This window comes from Pleurodeles waltl, chromosome 5 (genome assembly GCF_031143425.1).
Source record: "Pleurodeles waltl isolate 20211129_DDA chromosome 5, aPleWal1.hap1.20221129, whole genome shotgun sequence".
NCBI classification, from domain to species: domain Eukaryota; kingdom Metazoa; phylum Chordata; class Amphibia; order Caudata; family Salamandridae; genus Pleurodeles; species Pleurodeles waltl.
This window is the reverse complement of record NC_090444.1, coordinates 1,673,101,993-1,673,122,582: the sequence shown is the minus strand read 5'-3', so window position 1 is coordinate 1,673,122,582 and position 20,590 is coordinate 1,673,101,993.

The window sequence follows — 20,590 nt, the reverse complement described above, 5'->3', positions numbered from 1 at the left end:
CATCCTGCAACCCCAGACAATTAGGTGCCCCCTTGATTAGATTAGGAGAGGGCAGGAGAGGGGTGTGTTTATGATTTTTAGCCACACCAGTGGGTGGGCTCAGCCAGATGTAACCTCCAAAAATCAGATTCATCCATGTTGGATTTTTAGAGACTGTTGCCTTCTGGGATGGATTTTTGCCACACTTCCCAGGAAGTGGTCATCACAGGGGGACGACCCTGTCCCTGATTGGAGAACCAGGGCCCCCCTGCTTTTCACCCAGGAGCAAGGATAAAACTGGCAGACCTGCACCCACGCCTCAGATCCCCACCAAATTTCAAGAAGAAAGAACTTAAGGAGAAGAAGGACTGCCCTGATGGACCCCTGGCCTGCACCTGGAACCTGCACTCAGAAGGACTGCACCAGCTGCACACTTGGGCTTCACCACAAGAAGGACTTTGCCTGGCTTCAACTGGTTCAAGGAGGGACTCCCTGTTTGCTACAGGTGAAAAATTGCTAACCAGAGTCCCCTGCACCAACTCCTGAAGAAAGCGACCAGCTGACCACTGTCCAGTGGCCAAAAAGGAGTTTGCGCCAGGTGCATTCTGGGAGTTGAAGTCCGCACCCCCCAAGGACCATCACAGAACTTCTGGACCCTTGGGGTGAGCTGTGGACCCCAAAAGAACCTTAAAAGAACATCTGGGTGAAGCCCCAGAAGTTTGGAAAAGATTTGAGAATTTTTGGAAAAAAGCTCCAGAGAGGGACCGACCCGCCGCGGAAATTCTAGCCGGCTTGCCTCAACCGCGACCCGGCCTGACTTCGTGGTTCGTCCCGGTAAAGAAAAACATCCAAAAAAGAGACTAAGTCCGAAGGTAAAAAGTTGACCGGGACCTCCCAGCCATCGTATCCGAGAAGGGCTCCATGGACGTCGGATCAAGATCCAGGTTTACCCCGGTCGAAGGATTTTCATCTCGAAAAAACGACTAAGTCTGAAGGTAAAAGTCTCCACCGAGGAAACCCACATCGCGTATCCGGACAAGGGCTCCAGGAGGTCGGATTCAACTGGCAGGTTCGTCCCGATGAAGAAAAACTTCAAAATAAAGACTAAGGCCCTCATTCCGAGCTTCACAAGACCGCCCGCCAGCCCAGGGGAAAACTCCCTTCCCACGATGACGCCGGCTCGTAATAGAGCCGGCGGAGTGGGAAGGTGCGACGGGTGCAGTTGCACCCGTCGCGTATTTCAGTGTCTGCTTTGCAGACACTGAAATACTTTTAGGGGCCCTCTTACGGGGGCCCCTGCCGTGCCCATGCCATAGGCATGGGCACGGCAGGGGCCCCCAGGGGCCCCGCGACTCCCCCTCCCGCCATCCGGTTCCCGGCGGGAGAACCGCCAGGAACTGGATGGCGGGAGGGGGAGTCGGAATCCCCATGCCGGCGCAGCATGCTGCGCCGGCTTGGAGGATTCCTTTGGGGCAGCGGGAAACCGGCGGGAGACCGCCGGTTTCCCTTCTCTGACCGCGGCTGAGCCGCCGCGGTCAGAATGCCCCGCGGGGCACCGCCGGCCTGTCGGCGGTGCCACCGCGTCCCACGGCCCTGGCGGACTTGTTCCGCCAGGGTCGTAATGACCCCCTAAGTCAGAAGGTAACTTTTTAACCGAGGCCTCCCGCGACCTGTAGCCGAGCATGGCTCCATCGCGGTCGGCCTGAAAGTTTGACTTTGCCCCGGTCGAGGTGCAACCAGATGACCCGATTGGCGCTTTTTGTTTCTAAGCGCTAGAAAAGTAATAATTCTTTAAAAATTCATATCTCCGGTTCCCCTGAACCGATTTTAATCGTTTTTGTGTCATTTTAAAGATAAAAATATAAACTATTTTTATAAATTGGTTTGGGATTTTTAAACTGTTTCCTGTGTTTTATTTAATTACTGTTTTGTGATATTTGAATGCTTTACACTTTGTCTCCTAAGTTAAGCCTTGACGCTCGTTGCCAAGCTACCAAGGGTTGAGCTGGGATTAATTTACTGAGACCTAACTGTACCTAGGTGGAGGTTAGTGGCTTGTTGCTAGGTGTAGGTACCTACCTGCCCTACCAATAACCCATTTTCCAACAAGTGGTTAGGACAGGTGATCACTCTGACTGATGCAAATAGACAAAGACTGATGTTGCGCTATGCTAAACTGAGACTTACATGATATTCTTTGTATTCTGATTTATGTTCACGCCGTGCTATGTTCTTATGTTTGTGATTCTTGCATTACTGAAATCTTATCACAGTTGCCATATTGTGACTATGCTCTTATGCTTCTTGGTTTTGAGATTGATACTTTTGCTAGTAGATTGTTATCAATAGGGAATAAAATTCATAAAATTCTATCAAAGGTGTGGTTCTTCATGGCTGAAAGGTCATGTTTGCGTTGACAATTTGATTAATGTCTATAACTAAAGTAAAGTGTATTGTGGTGGTGAATATTGATGACATTATTGATATATTGCTCGACATATTGATCAGTTATCCCGTCCTACGGTGTCTCACCACTGGGTCACAAGATTCATTGGCCTAAAACGAGTCCTAATGTGTATAAATCAACATAAAGGGACGTGTTATCAGTTCTGGTAGCAGAGCGACGGTTTTGGCCCTTGGGGGCCCTAGGACGGAGAACCATTGTTTAATTTGTTTTTCTGTGACAATGCAAATTGGAAGTATGATGGGTTTCTAAGTTCACCATGACTTTCCCGGGATCTCTGAGCCTGCCTAAGTGAGTTGGGGATGTTCTCGGCGCCATAATGTGTGTGGTTTAGGGTTTTGTGCTTGCTAGCTTATGCCTTTTTGCAGGTGATTGCGAGATTTGTGTGTATTTAGGCCAAATATGTGTTTAGTAGGAGTAGGCGTACTCCGCAGTATGAGAGTAGGGAAGTCGGCGTACTTCATATGAATGTGGCGCTTGGTGCTCAAAAATTATCCATGTGGTTGGTTGTTTATGTACGGACCTGTCGTGGTCTAAGACTCCGGAGTATATCGACAAGTGTGGGAGACACTTGGGTTTATGTTGTAATTTGTGCGGTTTAATAGGTCAATCGGGCGTGGTTGACAAGTCGAGTTTGAATTGAAATGTATGTGTGAAACCTTCGATGGAGATTTGGCAAGTTCTAAAGTGCACTGGGATGAGCCATTGACAAGTCGAGAGAAGAATTTGCGGGTTGAATTCTGCTTGTGTATGCGGGAACTGATAAGGAGAAAGTAGCGGCCGAAACTTCAAGTGAAATCTATGTAAAGTTCTGAAGCGAATGTGTTACCGTTTCCTGTAGTAAACCGGCAGATTTGTGTTGTCATTTAAGGTGCTCGCAATAATTTGCATTAGTTTGTATGAACTCAGTGAGGAGCGGACGAGCCGCAAGACTTTGTCAGCTGCAGTGTATGTGAGTGTGACGTCAGTGGTGCCGCGCTGAGATAGGTCAGTTGTCGAGAGGGGTCGCGCACGGATTGGCTGCCGTCCGTGAGAGGCAATAGGTTGAGAAAGGTGGGTGAAGAGTGTCCTGGGAACTAAGACACTTCTGAATAAAATACAAACAAGGGAAAATCGCAAAATGAATTTTGTTAAAGCATTTAAGAGTGCTCTGAAGGGAGACACATATATCGTAGCAACTGATGGGGAGCCTACACCACCCGAGGGTACTCCAGCTTATATGGTTATGGAAGAGAAGGGTGTTGCGCCATGTTTATGGATGAAACAGTGGCGCAAACTAACAGAGAAGGAGGGATGTTTAGCGTTTCCGGAGCATGGGACATTTAATCCAAAGGTGTTGGAAAACTTAAGGTGGATGTTAAGTACACAGAAACCATCTCCGAGGCCAGCTCAATATGAGGCTTTAGCCATTTGGGATTTGATGGCTCTTAAACATAGACAAGAAAGGTTCCATAGATGGCTGAGGAGGGCAGAAAAATCCTATGCTGAAGCTAGATGGGATAATGAGAATAAAATGTGGAGAAGGGGAATTGTTGACGGACTAAAACTGTTCCCAGCAATAACACAGGGAGAAGAAACACAGGGAAAGAAAGCCTCCTGTAAGACAGATAAAGACTCAGGCAAATCTAAAAAAAATAAAAGACCTTGGGAAGAGGAAGATGATTCAGACGATGAGGAATTTATGGACAGACTACTACATGATCGCCCGCCACCTTATGCGGTGAGCGATGGTGCTCCAAGCACTAGCATGGATCCTGGGAACCAGACGCAGGAAAAGGGAGTTGCTGATACGGTACAGACTAGTGATACGGCTTCGATACAGAATGGTGTCAGTGTACCCACTGCACCAGACATACCGATACAGTTGCAACCTCCACTGCAGATACAGAGAATCTACCCAGACGTTCCAGTTCTTGAGACTACTACAAATCTGATAGTGCCGCCAGACCCGAGATACACAAAAACAAAATTAGTGCAGATTGAGTCAACTCTGAAATTGCTGTCCCAGCCGCAACCACAGCTGATACCAGGGTATATCCCAGTAGCTGGTCCGCCATTAGTACCTGTTCTGGGTACCTTGGAACAGACCTATGGAGTTACTGCTCCACAAAGTCTGGGACCAGGTCAGACACCTGCTGCCATATCATTGCCAATTACCGTTAGTCCATCAGTGCCATTGTATGCGCAGGGTAAAACTGGTGTATGTGATCAGGGAGTGATGACTCAAGACATGATAAGAGGAGGGTCTATGGGAACCCCCCAGATAATGGCACCAGAAGAGCAAGCAATTGAACAGCCGAGGTCTTTAATGGACCTTAGTCCGGTGGGAGCACCCATCGAAGCAATGCGTCAAGCAGGGTTAGGAGTTTTAACTCCACAGACAATGAGTACAAACACCTCACATTCCCCAATGATGCATGCAGGGAAAATTTCGCTACAGGGTTTCACAGTCCAACAGCAAAATGAATGGTTAGAAAAGACTTATACTTCACAAAAGGCTGCAGTGGTTACAGTCGAACCAGGAAAAGAAAAACAAGACGAATTCCTGAACTTTGTAAGACTAGGAGCAGAAGCTGCTGATCTAGTGGAAGGTACAATGGGAGTAAATAGATTGAAGTCATACACAGAACCAGAATTAAGATTCTTATGCCCCAAAATTACCAAAGAAGTAGGCAAGGTGCATCAGAGATTACCAAACCTGGCAGATAACTACAATATTGATATCGGAAATACTAAACATCTGAAAAGAAGTTACAGATTGGATTTTGACTCCAAAGACTTTGAGAATGAGGTCTGCGGGAATGAAGGCACATTTGAAAGAATTGTTGCAAAGCGCACAAATTTGGGGTGCACTGGAGAAATGGGAAGGCAGGTGGGCAAAGAAAAGAGATAAGGAAAAGGGTGACAGTCCAGGGTCTAATCAAGCCAAGGCCTCACCCGATCTGGAATCAGTAAAAATATTACCTATGAGAGAGACAGCTGGTGGTGTCTTAGTCCATGTACCGTGGTCCAGAGGAGACATCCTATCTTTTACTAACGATTATCCCAGACTGAGAGAGAAACCGATCGAGTGGTATCAGCAAACAGATAGGTTTGTGAAACTTGTGAAGTGTCTCTGGGAAGACTTGAATACCTTGTTTGAGATCATTGTTCCGCCTGATTTGTGGCTTGAGTGCAAGAGAGGGGTAGATTGGCCGAAGAAGGAGCCGGCAAGAGATAAGGTGACCGGGGCACCCTCTGAAGAGGTGATGAGGTATTATCATAAGGTGATTGAGTTTTTGAAGAAAAAGGTGTCGCCGAAGGTGACTGATTGGCAGAAAATTGACCGGACCTCTCAAGAGGTTAACGAATCAATACATGCTTACAATGAAAGGTTGTTAAAGGCATTCAAACACTACAGCGGTACTGAGACTATCGAACCGAAGGACATGAGTCATCTTGTGTTTAGATTCGTCGAAGGGTTGAGACCAGAAGTTAGCCAGATGATTAAGAATCATTTGATTTGTTGGCAAGCAAAGCCGATTGATGAGGTGTTGCAGTATGCGAAATACTGTAGTGATGAGATTGAACTGAAGCAAAAGAAGCTGAAAGAGAAAGTGATGGTGATGCAGATAAGGGCTGCACAGGCAGGAATACAGGGAAACGGAGTTCAACAGATGATACAGCAACAACCGCAAATGAATGGTATGTTTCAGACACAGCCGAGGGGTCGAGGTCGAGGGTTTGTGAATCGCGGTCCAGACTTAAAAACTGTTGTGGTTCAAACTGATGTACAAGGAGCGAAAAAGATGTCACCATGTCACGCGTGCGGGGGGCACTGGAAACGGGAGTGCCCGAATCTAGTGCAGGATGGTGTTGTTCAGCAAAGTGCTAATGTCGGTACATTACAAAATGTGTGGGGCCCGAAAATTAAGCATCAAAACCCGAATTTTCAGAACAATCTAGTACAAATGCAAGGGGTACAGTCCATGCAAAAGATGCAAATGCCGCGTTTTCAGTCAGTGCAAATACAACCAGTACAACAGCAGATTCCTATGGTACCCAGACAGCAAATGCAATTACCAATGGCTCTGATGGGACAGCAACAGGTGATGGTTCCTCAACAGGTCACAGGTCAGGTAACGAGTCAAAATAATACAGTACAACAATTCCCATTACGAGGTGAAAATGGAATGAATGGAGAATGGTCAGATGATAGCTCAGACAGTGAAGAATGCAAGCTTGCAGCATCCTTAGAGGTAGATCAGAGGGGTCGATATGTGGAAGGAAAGGTGATGGGTTACAAGGTCTCGTTCCTGGTTGACACAGGAGCCACACGCTCTACAGTCAGAAGTGCAGAGGTTCCAAAATTGACACTTTCAGGGTGTACCATAAGAGTGGTTGGAGTAGCAAACCAGTATCTGACAAACCCGATTACGGATCCAGTGCAGGTTGAGATCGGTAACTTTCAGGGACTACATAGGTTTGTAGTCTGTGACTCGAGTCCGGTATCCATACTGGGAAGGGACTTACTGTGCAAGACAAAATGTTCAATTACCTGTTCCAATGACGGAATCGAAGTGCAGACAAATAGTGATGATGAGGGAGATGAAGGACAGTTCTCAGAAGAAGACACAGGGATAGCTAATGAGGATTACCCTTTGATTACTCTGTTCCCGATGCTTACCTTGATTGATTTACCTGTCGAGTTACAGGGGAAGGTAACAGAGAAAGTATGGGACCTGACCGGAAAGGAAGTAGGACTAATAAAAGGGGTAGAACCAGTCAAAGTCCAGATAAAGCCAAGGGCCAGATGTATCAAAAAACGAAATTGCATTTCTTAAATAGCGAATTTTAAGAAATCGCTATTTAAGAAATGCAAAATGGTATGTATGAATTTTGCGATTCGGTAATAGCGATTTCTTAAAATTCGCAAATGCTATTACCGAATCGCAAATAGAGAATCTGACCCCATTTGCACCTATGGGCCTGTTGTGAATGTTTTTGCATTTCCTAAATTGTGAATTCCAGTTAGGAATTTGCAATTTGGGAAATGCAAATCCCAGGGTGCTGGGGGCTTAAGGCCCCCTCTGCTGCACCCCAAAAATATTCTTACAGACATGTGAAGCACACACATGCCTTAGGGGCATGTGTGCGCTAAATGTCAATTTTAGAAATGCATTTAAAATGCATTTTTAAAATTTGCACATGGTTACCACCAAACTTTTGTTGGTGGTAATTGCATTTCCTAAATGCCCAATTCGCATTTAGGAAATGCTTGATACATGTGCTTAAGAAATCGCAAATAAGGATTCCTTATTTGCGATTTCCTATTTAGAGAATCGCAATTTGCGATTCTCTAAATGGGGTCGCAATTTTAAGGAATCGCTATTTTAGCGATTTCTTAAAATGCACTGCGAATGCCTTTCATACATTCTGAAAAGCATTTTTGCATTTGCAAACGGCCGAATTTTGCGATTCGCACCGTTTGCGAATGCAAAATCGCTTGATACATCTGGCCCCAAATACGGAATTCCCTCAAGTGCCACAATATCTTATGACCCAAGACGTTCCCATCGAAGTGTCACAAATAATTGCAGATTTTCTCAGACAGGGAGTCCTGAAAGAAGTTTTGAGCAGTCCATGAAACTCTCCCATAATGGGTTTAAAGAAGCCCTGTGGGAAAGTTCGAATTGTACAGGATTTGAGAAAAATAAATGAAATTGTGGTAAAGTGTTGCCCTGTGGTACCCAATCCAGCAGTAATAATGTTCCAGGTTCCCTGTGATGCTGAATGGTTTACTGTCATAGATCTGTCACAGGCCTTCTTTTCGATACCTCTTTATGAGGATAGCCAATTTTTGTTCAGTTTCAAATTTCTGGATAAGGTGTACAGTTGGTGCAGAATTCCTCAAGGGTTTTCTGAATCACCGTCCATCTTCAATCAGATATTGAAAGGGATTTGGAGTCCCTGGTACTGCCTTTTAATTCGACTCTTGTGCAGTACATTGACGATTTGCTGATTGCATCCAAAACTAGGGACAGTTGTAAATACGATACCATTGCATTACTGAATCATCTGGGAAAAAATGGGCATAAGGTGTCATCCAGGAAGCTACAATACTGTCAGAAAGAGGTGAAATACTTAGGGCATTTGATCCAAAGAGGTTCCAGGAGAATATCAAAGGAAAGAATAACAGCCATCTTGCAAATGAACCCTCCAACGACAAAAAGAGATGTAAGGATGTTTTTGGGAATGGTGGGCTACTGTCGCCAGTGGATACCCAACTTCTCGATCATTTCAAAACCTTTGATAAAACTGACAGGTAAAGAGATCAAGGATGAGCCATATACCATAACTTTGCCTAAGGAAGAACTTGAGTCATTTATGGAGTTAAGAGAATGCATGTGCAAGGCACCAGCGTTAGGAATGCCTGACTATACGAAACCTTTTCTGTTGTTCTGTCATGATGCTTGTTCTTTGTCTGTCTTAACACAGGTCCATGGAGATGCAAATCGCCCTGTAGCATATTTTTCAGCTACCTTGCACCCTGTTGCAGCAGCCTTACCGGGTTGTTTGCGCGCAGTTGCAGCAGTTGGTCAGAGCCTTACACAATGTGAAGGCATAGTCATGGAATACCCCCTAACAGTAATGGTTCCGCATTCAGTTGAAATTCTGTTGACTCAAACTAAATCTCAGCACATGACAAATGCTCGTCTCACTAGGTATGAGACAATCATATTGGGGTCACCAAATGTTTCACTCAAGCGGTGTACTATATTGAACCCGGCAACTTTACTTCCTGTTGAAAACACTTAAATCAAAAATGAGGAAGAATTTGAACATGACTGTCTTGAGGTAACTGAGCTATGTACCAAACCTCGTCCAGACATTCAGGACACACAGTTGAAAGAAAATGACTGTATCATGTTTGTCGATGGGTCCTGTCTAAGAGATTCTGCTGGAACACTGAGAGCTGGCTATGCGGTATGCACCATAGCTGGTATCGTTGAAGCATCCTGGCTCGAGAGAGTGTTTTCCGCTCAAGTGGCAGAATTAATTGCCCTTACTAAGGCATGCCACGCAGCTGTGAATCTAAGGGTCACTATCTACACCGATAGCAGATACAGATTCGGAATCGTACATGATTTTGGCCAACTTTGGTCACAGAGAGGTTTCATGACCTCTTCTGGTTCTCCTGTGAAAAATGGTGAACAAATAAAGGATTTGTTACATGCAATTCAGTTACCTCTTGAAATTGCCGTGGTGAAATGCAGTGCTCATATTAGATCACAAGACTTTTGGCCTCATTACAACCTCAGCGGTCTTTCAAAAAGACCGCCGAGGCTGCGGGAGCCAGAATACCGCCATTGCCGTCGGTATTCCTGGCTCCCTATTATGACTTTTCCGCTGGCCCAGCGGACGGTAACAGCGTTACCGTCCGCTGGCCCAGCGGAAAAGTCACATCAACATTGCTGCCGGCTCATAATAGAGCCGGCGGCAATGCTGATGTGCTGCGGGTGCAGTAGCACCCGTCGCGCATTTCACTGCCTGAAATTCGGGCAGTGAAATGCACGACGGGGCTATGCCTGGGGGCCCCTGCACTGCCCATGCCCATGCACTTGGCATGGACAGTGCAGGGGCCCCCAGGGGCACCTCAAGTCCCCTTACCGCCAGCCTTTCCATGGCGGTGTTTACCGCCACGGACAGGCTGGCGGTCGGGGACTCATAATCCCCAGGGCATCGGTGCTTGCACCGCTGCCCTGGGGATTATGACCGCCTGGCGGTATAGTGGAGTGGGCGGCGGTATGGCCATGGCTATTGCGCCACGGTCATAATAGCTGGCGGAACACCGCCAGCCTATTGGCGGTGTTACCGCCAGCTTACCGCTGGCCGCCAGGGTCGTAATGACCCCCTTTGTGTCTATGGGAAACGGTTATGCAGATCAAGTCGCAAGGTTTTGCGCATTGAACTGTATATCGTTCAAAGAGCAATGGGAACTGTTACCGCAAACTGAAAATGACACATGTCTGAACCTTGCATTACGGGTGGTTGACACATTAGATGAGTTAAAAACATTACAGAGTCGTGCAAGCAAAGAGGAAAAACGCTCTTGGCAAAGAATGCAATGTGTACAAAGGGCCGATGATTTGTGGGTCTCAGAGGAAGGAAGACTAGTCTTGCCAAACAGTCTTCTATCTCAGTTTGCCAGACTTTATCATGGACAGGCTCACTTTGGGAGGGATGCAATGATCAGGTCATTTAAAATCGACTGGTTTAATCCAAAATTCAGACATTGTCACAGGTGCATCATCTGTCAACAGATGAATGCCGGAAAAGGAACTGTGGTAACTTTGAGCCACATTGGGAGAGCTGGCGGTCCATTCAGCAAGATGCAAATGGACTTCATTGAAATGCCTGTTTGTGGAGGATTGAAGTACGTGTTGGTGATTGTGTGTGTTTTCAGTCACTGGATTGAGGCATAGCCCACACGTAGGAATGACATTCTTACAGTTGCAAAATTACTACTTAGGGAACTGATACCAAGGTTTGGGTTTCCGGTCTCTGTAGAGTCAGATAGGGGCAGACACTTTGACAATGAGGTGATTAAACTCCTGTGTGTCGCACTTGACATCGAACAAAAGCTGCATTGTAGCTACCGCCCTGAAGCATCAGGACTAGTGGTGCAAATGAACGGTACTTTAAAATCGAGAATGGCAAAAATGTGCACAGCTACCAATATGAAATGGCCAGATGCATTGCCTTTAGTGCTGATGTCAATGAGAAACACCCCAGACAAGAAAACGGGATTATCCCCCCATGAAATCCTCATGGGTAGAGCTATGAGATTACCAGCAGTACCTGCAAATGCTCTAGTGAATATTATAGATGATATGGTGTTGGACTACTGCAAGGGTTTGGCTGATGTGATTCGCTCTTTCTCTCACCAGGTGGAAGCTAACACATTGCCACCGATTGGCGATCCAGGCTACTCTCTACAAGCTGGTGACTGGGTGGTTGTCAAGAAGTACGTGAGAAAGTTGTGCCTGGAACCACGTTGGAAAGGGCCATATCAAGTAATCTTGACAACTACTACTGCTGTAAAGTGTGCCGGAGTTCCAAATTGGATACATGCCAGTCACACAAAAAAGGTAACGTGTCCTGCTGAAGAGGAACTTGAAGTTTCCGGCACAACAGCTTCAGGAAGAGAAGTCTCAGGGCCAGAAAACAGTCAAGAAGGAACTGAGACTGCCGGAGGGCCCACTGAGAACAGCCTCGTCCCTCAAAGAGGGAATGAGTTCGAGAGAGGTGATAGAGTGTCTATCTCATTAGAGGCAGCAGGAGAACTAAATCAAGGAGAGGTTCTCCCAGAAGTTGACAGATACGGGTTAGAACTCGAACCCGGCACAGACCCAGACGAAGAAGGAGAAGAAGAAGAAGGAGAAATTGTAGAGAGAAATAAGAGCGCGCCAGAGTCTCCTTTGCCAGCTGCAGGTCCATCAAGTGAAAACACCATATCACAAGAGGAGGGTGCTGTCCAACGTCCTGAAAAGACACATCGAAAAAAGACGCATATAGGTGATAACTGGCCAGAAAAAACACTCTTTAAGATAAGAGACATGTCAAGTGAAACAATAACAGAGGAGAACGATACATCTCGAGTGGAAGACCTAAGTGAAGGAGAACAACAAGGTGAACGAAGGCTGAAAAGAAAGAGAGTCGCAAACAGAAGATATACAGGTCCTGAATGGGCGTATGCTACAACATCTGAATGGCAACAAGAATTCCTAGCATTCTGTTTTGATCGAGAAGTACCTGGCCAATACTACGGTACCTGAACAAATCCAAAGAAAACTTGGTTAAAATTGAAAATCTGAAAACTGAAAGAGAGACTCTATAAATTACCGAAAGTGACACTAGAACCGGATTGACTTTTAAAGAAACCTGATTATGACAAGCTGCTAACCTGATTTGACAAGGGGGTCCTGGAGTAAGTGGAGACGCTGTAAATGTACGCAGAAAGCAAGAGAATATTCTAAATCATCCTTACGTTGATTGTTGATCTACTATCTGATTCTATACAGACATGGCTTATAATAGAAGTAGTAACAAGGGAAGTAAGGTGTGTGGTTGGCTAGGACTTATAATAGGTGTTGTGTGTGCAATAATAATTGTGGGAGTGATTGTGGGAATTCCATGGATAGAGAAAGAGACCATTAATGCTACTTCAAAACCTGAAACTACAACACTAATACCGTGGGAAAGATTTGAGCAGGATGCAAGACACTTGCGTGAGGGAACTAATTCAAAAGGGGAACTTACTACTAATGTCTTCTATCGCTTGCTAAATGAGTATGTGGAAACCATGGATGCGAAAGATTGTTATGTGTGTATTAAGATTCCTTCATCTGTGCAGGAGGGAGTTACTTATCATAGCCTCCTTCTAACTTATGGGATTAGTTGCAGCTTGCTACTAACAAGGTTCTATAATCAAGAGCACGTGCAATACTTTTATTCAAATCTGGATGTTGTGTTTTCTTTTGTGCCTGTGATTGAATTTTTGAACAAACTAGCTAAGGAATACGATATAAAAGTAGTTAGAGGATTCTTTGAGCCAACGCTTACATTTGGAACTGCTTACGCACATCGCAATAATTTGACTTGCTTGCTATCACCTGTAGAGAAAAGCTTTTTAGATCATACTGATGATAGACGCAAAGCATTGAAGGAGAGATTAGAAAAAGGGTTAGAAAAACGCATGTATGCAAATGATTATGCTTACACTGCAATCAAAACACAAGGCAAACTAGATATAGATGCATTACATGTAGGTAGGCTTTGTATATATAGACCGAAATCTGAGCAAGACAATTTGTTTGTGGGAACGAGTGAATGCAGACATGTGTTTTTGTTTCAGAGTAAATGGACATTTATGTTGAATGGACAGGATCCAGTGATCCCTGGGATCTATTACATCTGTGGGCTAAATGCTTATTACCGTCTCCTTAAGGCAGTAGTTCCCAAACTTTTTCGACCCGCGGCTCCCTTCACCTATATTTGCCATTGCCCGCGGCTCCCCATTATGTTACTTTTTTTTTTTCGGGTGGGCGATGTAAGCCCAGCCTCGGGAGTACTTTAATTATATCAACGAGCATAACATGGATGTTTTGTATGTTTCCTCCTCCCTGCTAGACCACATCTCCTCCAATTCAACCTCTCATTCTTAAACGTCTAAAAAATTTAGCCACATCTCCCCCCTGTGTCACACTTGCTGTCCTCCATGCACGTATTTTCAACGTCATTACATTGCCTTGACCGCACACACATCTCACACCTCACCTTTGGTGCACACATTCTGCCTTCAATCTGGACACTTTCTCCTCTAAAACTACTTAACAATACTTGATCATTCACCAGTGCTTAATTTGTGCTTGTTGTTTCCGGTGCTAAGCAAGGAAGAGAAAAACGAAATAGTGTCACAATGGGAGAAAACAGAAAGCTGCAAGAGTGAGCTGAAGGGGCAGGGAGTGGCTTTAAAATCATTGAAGAGGCCTGAGATGGCTTCAGTATTACACTGCCTCAGTATTCCATTTTCGCACATTTAATTGCAGCAGCCACATGTTTAAAAGGAGGACTTTGGGCACTGGCACGTTTTTATTTACAAATTAAGCACTGCCGTTCACACTCCCACTCTGCAGTTTCTTGAGAATTTAGGAGGCACCGCTGCCTTAAATTATTTCAAAGGCTTCAGCTTTTGATAACTGTGCTTTCCAAGTTCCACTTGGTCTGTACCTCCCATAGCCGTTTTTCTGGCATCCCAACGAAAATTGCCTTCCCCTGGCAGTAAGACTCAGTAAGTAATCTGATTTGGGCATGCAAGTGAGGGAGGACTGTGGTCCTATAATTTATTTTTAACAATTTACTAGCATTTAGTAAACACAAATGGGGAAAAAAGGAAAGGTGTGCTTAATAATAAGAAAAGGGTGGAAGGTTAATCTTTCACAAAGCAGAAATGCAGAAATTTTCCCCCTGGACTTATCATCAACAAGGAACTAATAATTCTAATAATGTCTTCTAACCTAAATAAACAAACTCAACTTCTGTGTGTGTGCTGAATCAAGCATTTAGCAGTTTTCTCCTGTCCGGAAACTACACAGGGGCCTTGTGCTCGCCCCTGGAAAATATCCATCTGTTTTAAAAACAGAACATTCAAATCAAATCAAATCATTAACATTTATAAAGCGCGCTACTCACCCGTGCGGGTCTCAAGGTGCTAGGGGAAAGGGGGGGGCTACTGCTGCTCGAATAGCCAGGTTTTTAGGAGTCTCCGGAAAGTGGGGTGGTCCTGAGGCTGGTGGGGAGGGAGTTCCAGGTCTTGGCCGCCAGGAAGGAAAAAGATCTCCCACCTGCGGTGGAGCGGCGGATGCGAGGGACGGCAGCGAGTGCGAGACCAGAGGAACGGAGGAGGCGGGTGGGGACGTAGAAGCTGAGGCGTCGGTTGAGGTATTCCGGTCCCTTGTTGTGGAGGGCTTTGTGTGCGTGGGTGAGAAGTCGAAAGGTGATCCTTTTGCTGACTGGGAGCCAATGCAGGTGTCTTAGGTGTGCGGAGATGTAGCTGTTGCGGGGTACGTCGAGGATGAGGCGTGCCGATGCGTTTTGAATGCGTTGCAGGCGATTTTGGAGTTTGGCTGTGGTCCCGGCGTAGAGGGTGTTGCCGTAGTCCAGACGGCTCGTGACGAGGGCGTGGGTCACGGTTTTTCTAGTGTCGGCGGGGATCCAGCGGAAGATCTTGCGGAGTATGCGGAGGGTGAGGAAGCAGGCGGAGGACACGGCGTTGACTTGCTTGGTCATGGTGAGAAGAGGGTCCAAGATGAAGCCGAGGTTGCGGGCGTGGTCTGTGGGGGTCGGTGCGGTGCCGAGGGCCGTGGGCCACCAGGAGTCGTCCCAGGCGGACGGGGTGTTGCCGAGGATGAGGACTTCCGTTTTTTCAGAGTTCAGCTTTAGGCGGCTGAGCCTCATCCAATCTGCGACATCCTTCATACCCTCTTGTAGGTTGGTCTTGGCGCTGGCGGGGTCCTTGGTGAGGGAGAGTATAAGTTGGGTGTCGTCGGCGTAGGAGGTGATGATGATGTTGTGCTTGCTAACGATGTTGGCGAGGGGGCTCATGTAGACATTGAAGAGTGTCGGGCTGAGCGATGAGCCTTGAGGTACGCCGCAGATGATCTCAGTGGGTTCTGAGTGAAACGGAGGGAGGTAAACTCTTTGGGAATGGTTTGAGAGGAAGGAGGCGATCCAGTCCAGGGTCTGGCCTTGGATCCCGGTGGAGCGGAGGCGGGTGATTAGGGTGCGGTGACAGACGGTGTCGAAGGCAGCCGAGAGGTCGAGGAGAATGAGGGCGACTGTTTCACCGTTGTCCATCAGGGTTCTGATGTTGTCAGTGACTGAGATGAGGGCGGTTTCTGTGCTGTGGTTGGTTCGGAATCCGGTTTGTGAAGGGTCAAGCAGGTTGTTGTTTTCCAGGAAGGTGGTCAGCTGTTTGTTGACGGTCTTCTCTATTACCTTGGCTGGGAAAGGCAGAAGAGAGATGGGGCGGAAGTTTTTCAGGTCGCTCGGGTCAGCCGTAGGTTTCTTTAGTAGGGCGTTGACTTCGGCGTGTTTCCAGCATTCGGGGAAGGTAGCAGAAGAAAAAGAAGAGTTGATGACGGTCTGGAGGTGTGGGGCGATGATGTCGTCGGCTTTGTTAAAGATGAAGTGAGGGCAGGGATCCGAAGGGGCGCCGGAGTGGATAGAGTTCATGATGGATTTGGTTTCTTCAGTGTTGATGTGGGTCCAGTTGTTGAGGGTAATGGCCGGGGGTGCGGGTTCGGTGGTGTTATGTTGGGTCTGGTGTCCGAAGCTGTCATGGAGGTCGCTGATCTTGCGATGGAAGAAAGTGGCGAGGGATTCGCACAAATCCTGTGAGGGCGTCACGGCGTTGGGGTTGGAGAACTCCTTGACGATGCTGAAGAGTTCTCTGCTGTTGTGGCTGTTTTTGTCCAGTCTGTCGGTGAAAAAGTTCTTTTTAGCAGCGCGGATCAGGCGGTGGTGTTCGCGGGTAGCGTTCTTGAGGGCGGTCATGTTGTCAGCGGTGTGGTCCTTGCACCAGGCCTTCTCGAGGGCGCGACAAGTTTTCTTTGATTCTTTGAGGGTGTCAGAGAACCAGAGAGGTTTTTTGGTGTTGGTCTGTCGATGCGTGCGTTTGAGGGGAGCAAGGTTGTCTGCGCAGTTGGAGATCCAGTTTGTGAGGCCGAGGGCTGCGTCGTTGGGGTCGGTGGTGAGGGTGGGTTGGTTGGCGGCGAGTGCTGAGAAGAGTTGCTCTTCGGGGATCTTGTTCTATTGTCGACGAGGGATGGGTTGAGTGCGGAGGTGGCGGGTCTCATGTCGGAATGTGAAGTGGACACAGCTGTGGTCGGTCCAGTGTAGAGCGGAGGTGTGGCTGAAGAAGACTTGTTTGCTGGCGGAGAAGATAGGGTCAAGCGTGTGTCCGGCGATGTGGGTGGCGGTGTTCACCAGTTGTTTGAGGCTGAGGTTGGCGAGGTTGTCGAGCAGGGTGGTGGTGTTGGGGTCGTTGTTTTGTTCCAAATGGAAGTTGAGGTCGCCTAGGAGGATGTAGTCTGGTGAGGCGAGGGCGTGCGGGGAGATGAAGTCGGCTATGGCGTCGCTGAAGGGGGCGTGCGGTCCGGGAGGATGGTAGACGAGGGATCCTCTGAGGGTGGTCCTCGGGTCGGTGCGAATCTGAAAATGCAGGTGTTCAGCGGCGAGAGGGGTGTCTTCGGTGGAGGTGGTGACGCTGATGGAGTCTTTGAAGACGATGGCGATACCTCCTCCTACTTGGTTGGTGCGGTCTTTTCTGGAGATCTTGTAGCCTTCGGGAATGGCGGTGGCGATGTCTGGAGCAGAGGAGGCGTTCATCCAGGTCTCCGTGATGAAGGCGACGTCCGGTGCTGTGGAGTCCAGGAGGTCCCAGAGTTCAACGGCGTGCTTGTGGACGGATCGAGCGTTGACCAGGATGCACTTGAGGTGGTTGATGGCGCGTGGGCTTGTGGTCGTGGTAGCTGCGTGGTGGAAGATGCGTTTGCAGGAGTTGCAGGCGAAGGGTCCATGGGTGCGTTTGGGGTGAGCTTGGAAGCAGGTGTTGGAGCATCCTGGGTTGAGGGCGAGGAGGGTGGTGGGGTCGTAGCGGATCAGCGGAGTTTGGGAGAGCTGGGGACCAGGGGTTGTGGCGCTGGGCGCGGGCCAGGTGCGGACGGGCGCGGACGGGCGCAGACGGGCTTGCCAGCGGCGCAGTCGCGCAGCGGCCGCCATATGAGGTAGGAGGGGGGAGGGGTCAGCTGGGGGCGAATGGGAGCTGGGGGGTGGGGCGTGCAGGAGGTCGCGGCGGGAAAGCGTGAGGGAGGGGGGGGACAGGTAGAGTGAGAAGAGCTGGGGAGGGGAGTTTAAGGGTGGAGGGGGAGAGTGTTAGGAGATTTGGGAGATTAGGAAGAGAGATAGGAGTAGGGTTGTGAAGATAGGGGAGGGGGGGTTGTAGAGGTGGGTGAGGGTGAGAGGTAGAGTGAGAGGATAGGAAGAATAGGTAATAGAGGGGGTGGCGGGAAGGGGGGAGAGATAGAGAAATAGATAGAGAAAATGGATAGATAGAGAAATCGATAGAGAAATAGAGAGATAGAGAGATAGGTAGATAGGAGGAGGTGGAGAGTGAGGGAGTTAGATAGTGAGATAGAGTGATAGGTGGATAGGAGGAGAGAGGGAGGTAGATAGCGAATGGGTTAGATAGGGGTGATAGAGAGGGGGAGGCGAGTGAGGGAGGGGGATGAGGCAGGAGCAGGAGGGCAGGCGCGGGGAGAAGAAGACGGAGGGGGCAGAGGAGCCGAAGACAGAAGATAGAAGACAGAAGAACAGAAGACAGAAGAACAGAAGACCGGAAGAACAGAAGAACAGAAGACCGGAAGAACAGAAGAACAGAAGACCGGGAGAACAGAAGAACAGGAGAACAGAAGTCCAGAAGAACTCAGAAGAGCAGAAGTTCACAGAAGAGCAGAAGATCACAGATGAAGATATGAAGAACAGAAGGCAGAAGACAGGCAGAAGACCTCAGAAGAAGATGAAGAAGAAGAGAGGCGACGGGAGAGGCAGAGAAGCACACAGAAGAAGAGAAAAGACGGGGAGAAGAAGATTACAGGCGAGGAGCGAGGAGGAAGAACAGAGAAGAAGAAAAGAAGAAAAGAAGAAAAGAAGCAGGAGCAGGAGAGAGGGTGAGTAGCGCGGGGCAGGGCGAGGGGCTGGGAGGTGGGGGGTACTTACTGTGAGGTGGGTCTCAGGAACTCAGGAACCTGGAGGAGCTGGAGGAGCTGCAGCGGCAGGGGGAGCGACCTACCCTTGGGTCAAGGGTCGCTACCACTGCCGCGCAGCGGCCGCCATATGAGGTAAGAGGGGGGGAGGGGTCAGCTGGGGGCGAATGGGAGCTGAGGGGGCGGGCGTGCAGGAGGTCGCGGCGGGAAAGCGCGACGGAGGGGGGACAGGTAGAGTGAGAAGAGCTGGGGGAGTGGGGTTTAAGGGTGGAGGGGGGAGAGTGTTAGGAGGTTTGGGAGATTAGGAAGAAAGATAGGAGTAGGGTTGTGAAGATAGGGGAGGGGGGTTGTGGAGGTGGGTGAGGGTGAGAGGTAGAGTGAGAGGATAGGAAGAATAGGTAATAGAGGGGGTGGCGGGAAGGGGGGAGAGAAAGAGAAATAGAGAAAATGGATAGATAGAGAAATCAATAGAGAAATAGATAGATAGAGAGATAGGTAGATAGGAGGAGGTGGAGAGTGAGGGAGTTAGATAGTGAGATAGGGAGATAGGTGGATAGGAGGAGAGAGGGAGGTAGATAGCGAATGGGTTAGATAGGGGTGATAGAGAGGGGGAGGCGAGTGAGGGAGGGGGATGAGGCAGGAGCAGGAGGGCAGGCGCGGGGAGAAGAAGACGGAGGGGGCAGAGGAGCCGAAGACAGAAGATAGAAGACAGAAGAACAGAAGACAGAGGAACAGAAGACAGAAGAACAGAAGACCGGAAGAACAGAAGAACAGAAGACCGGAAGAACAGAAGAACAGAAGACCGGAAGAACAGAAGACCGCAAGAACAGGAGAACAGAAGAACAGGAGTCCAGAAGAACTCAGAAGAGCAGAAGTTCACAGAAGAGCAGAAGATCACAGATGAAGATACGAAGAACAGAAGGCAGAAGACAGGCAGAAGACCTCAGAAGAAGATGAAGAAGAAGAGAGGCGACGGGAGAGGCAGAGAAGCACACAGAAGAAGAGAGAAGACGGGGAGAAGAAGATTACAGGCGAGGAGCGAGGAGGAAGAACAGAGAAGAAGAAAAGAAGAAAAGAAGCAGGAGCAGGAGAGAGGGTGAGTAGCGCGGGGCAGGGCGAGGGGCTGGGAGGTGGGGGATACTTACTGTGAGGTGGGTCTCAGGAACTCAGGAACCTGGAGGAGCTGCAGCGGCAGGGGGAGCGACCTACCCTTGGGAGAACATTAGTTATTAATAATTAATTACTATATCGGTGCTGCTTAGGAGAATTTCCTGCACATTCCTGTGATCTCCGGTCCTGCTGTGCCCTCTCTCTCACCCTAGATTAGAAATACTAATAATAATAACTATAATTACCTGATTATTGTAAATTCAACAAGGAACACGTCCGATGTGCGCACTTCAAGAGGATCCCACGGGAGCAATAACATTCCAGTGCTCTCTTCTGAATTTCCGACCGGCTGGCAATGACGAAGGCTTTTATTTAAGAACTAATCACGTTTGGTGAAACCATGCTGCAGAGGCCAAGACCTTGACAGGTGGGGCTTATGTAACTCCCCCACATAAAATGCTAAAGAGTTACTCGGCCGCAAAATACTTTTAACTCGTCATAAACAGGTCATTTATAAACTGCACGCATAAATCTTTTAAAAATGTTTATATCATGTTTCCAAAATGTGCGTGGCGCCCCTGGCAACTTTTAACGGCGCACCAGGGTGCTGCGGCGCACAGTTTGGGAACCACTGCCCTAAGGGATGGTATGGGATATGTTATTTGGGAATAGTTTTCCCAAAGATTTACCAGATTGATGATTTAAAACAAATACTTAAACCGTCTGAATT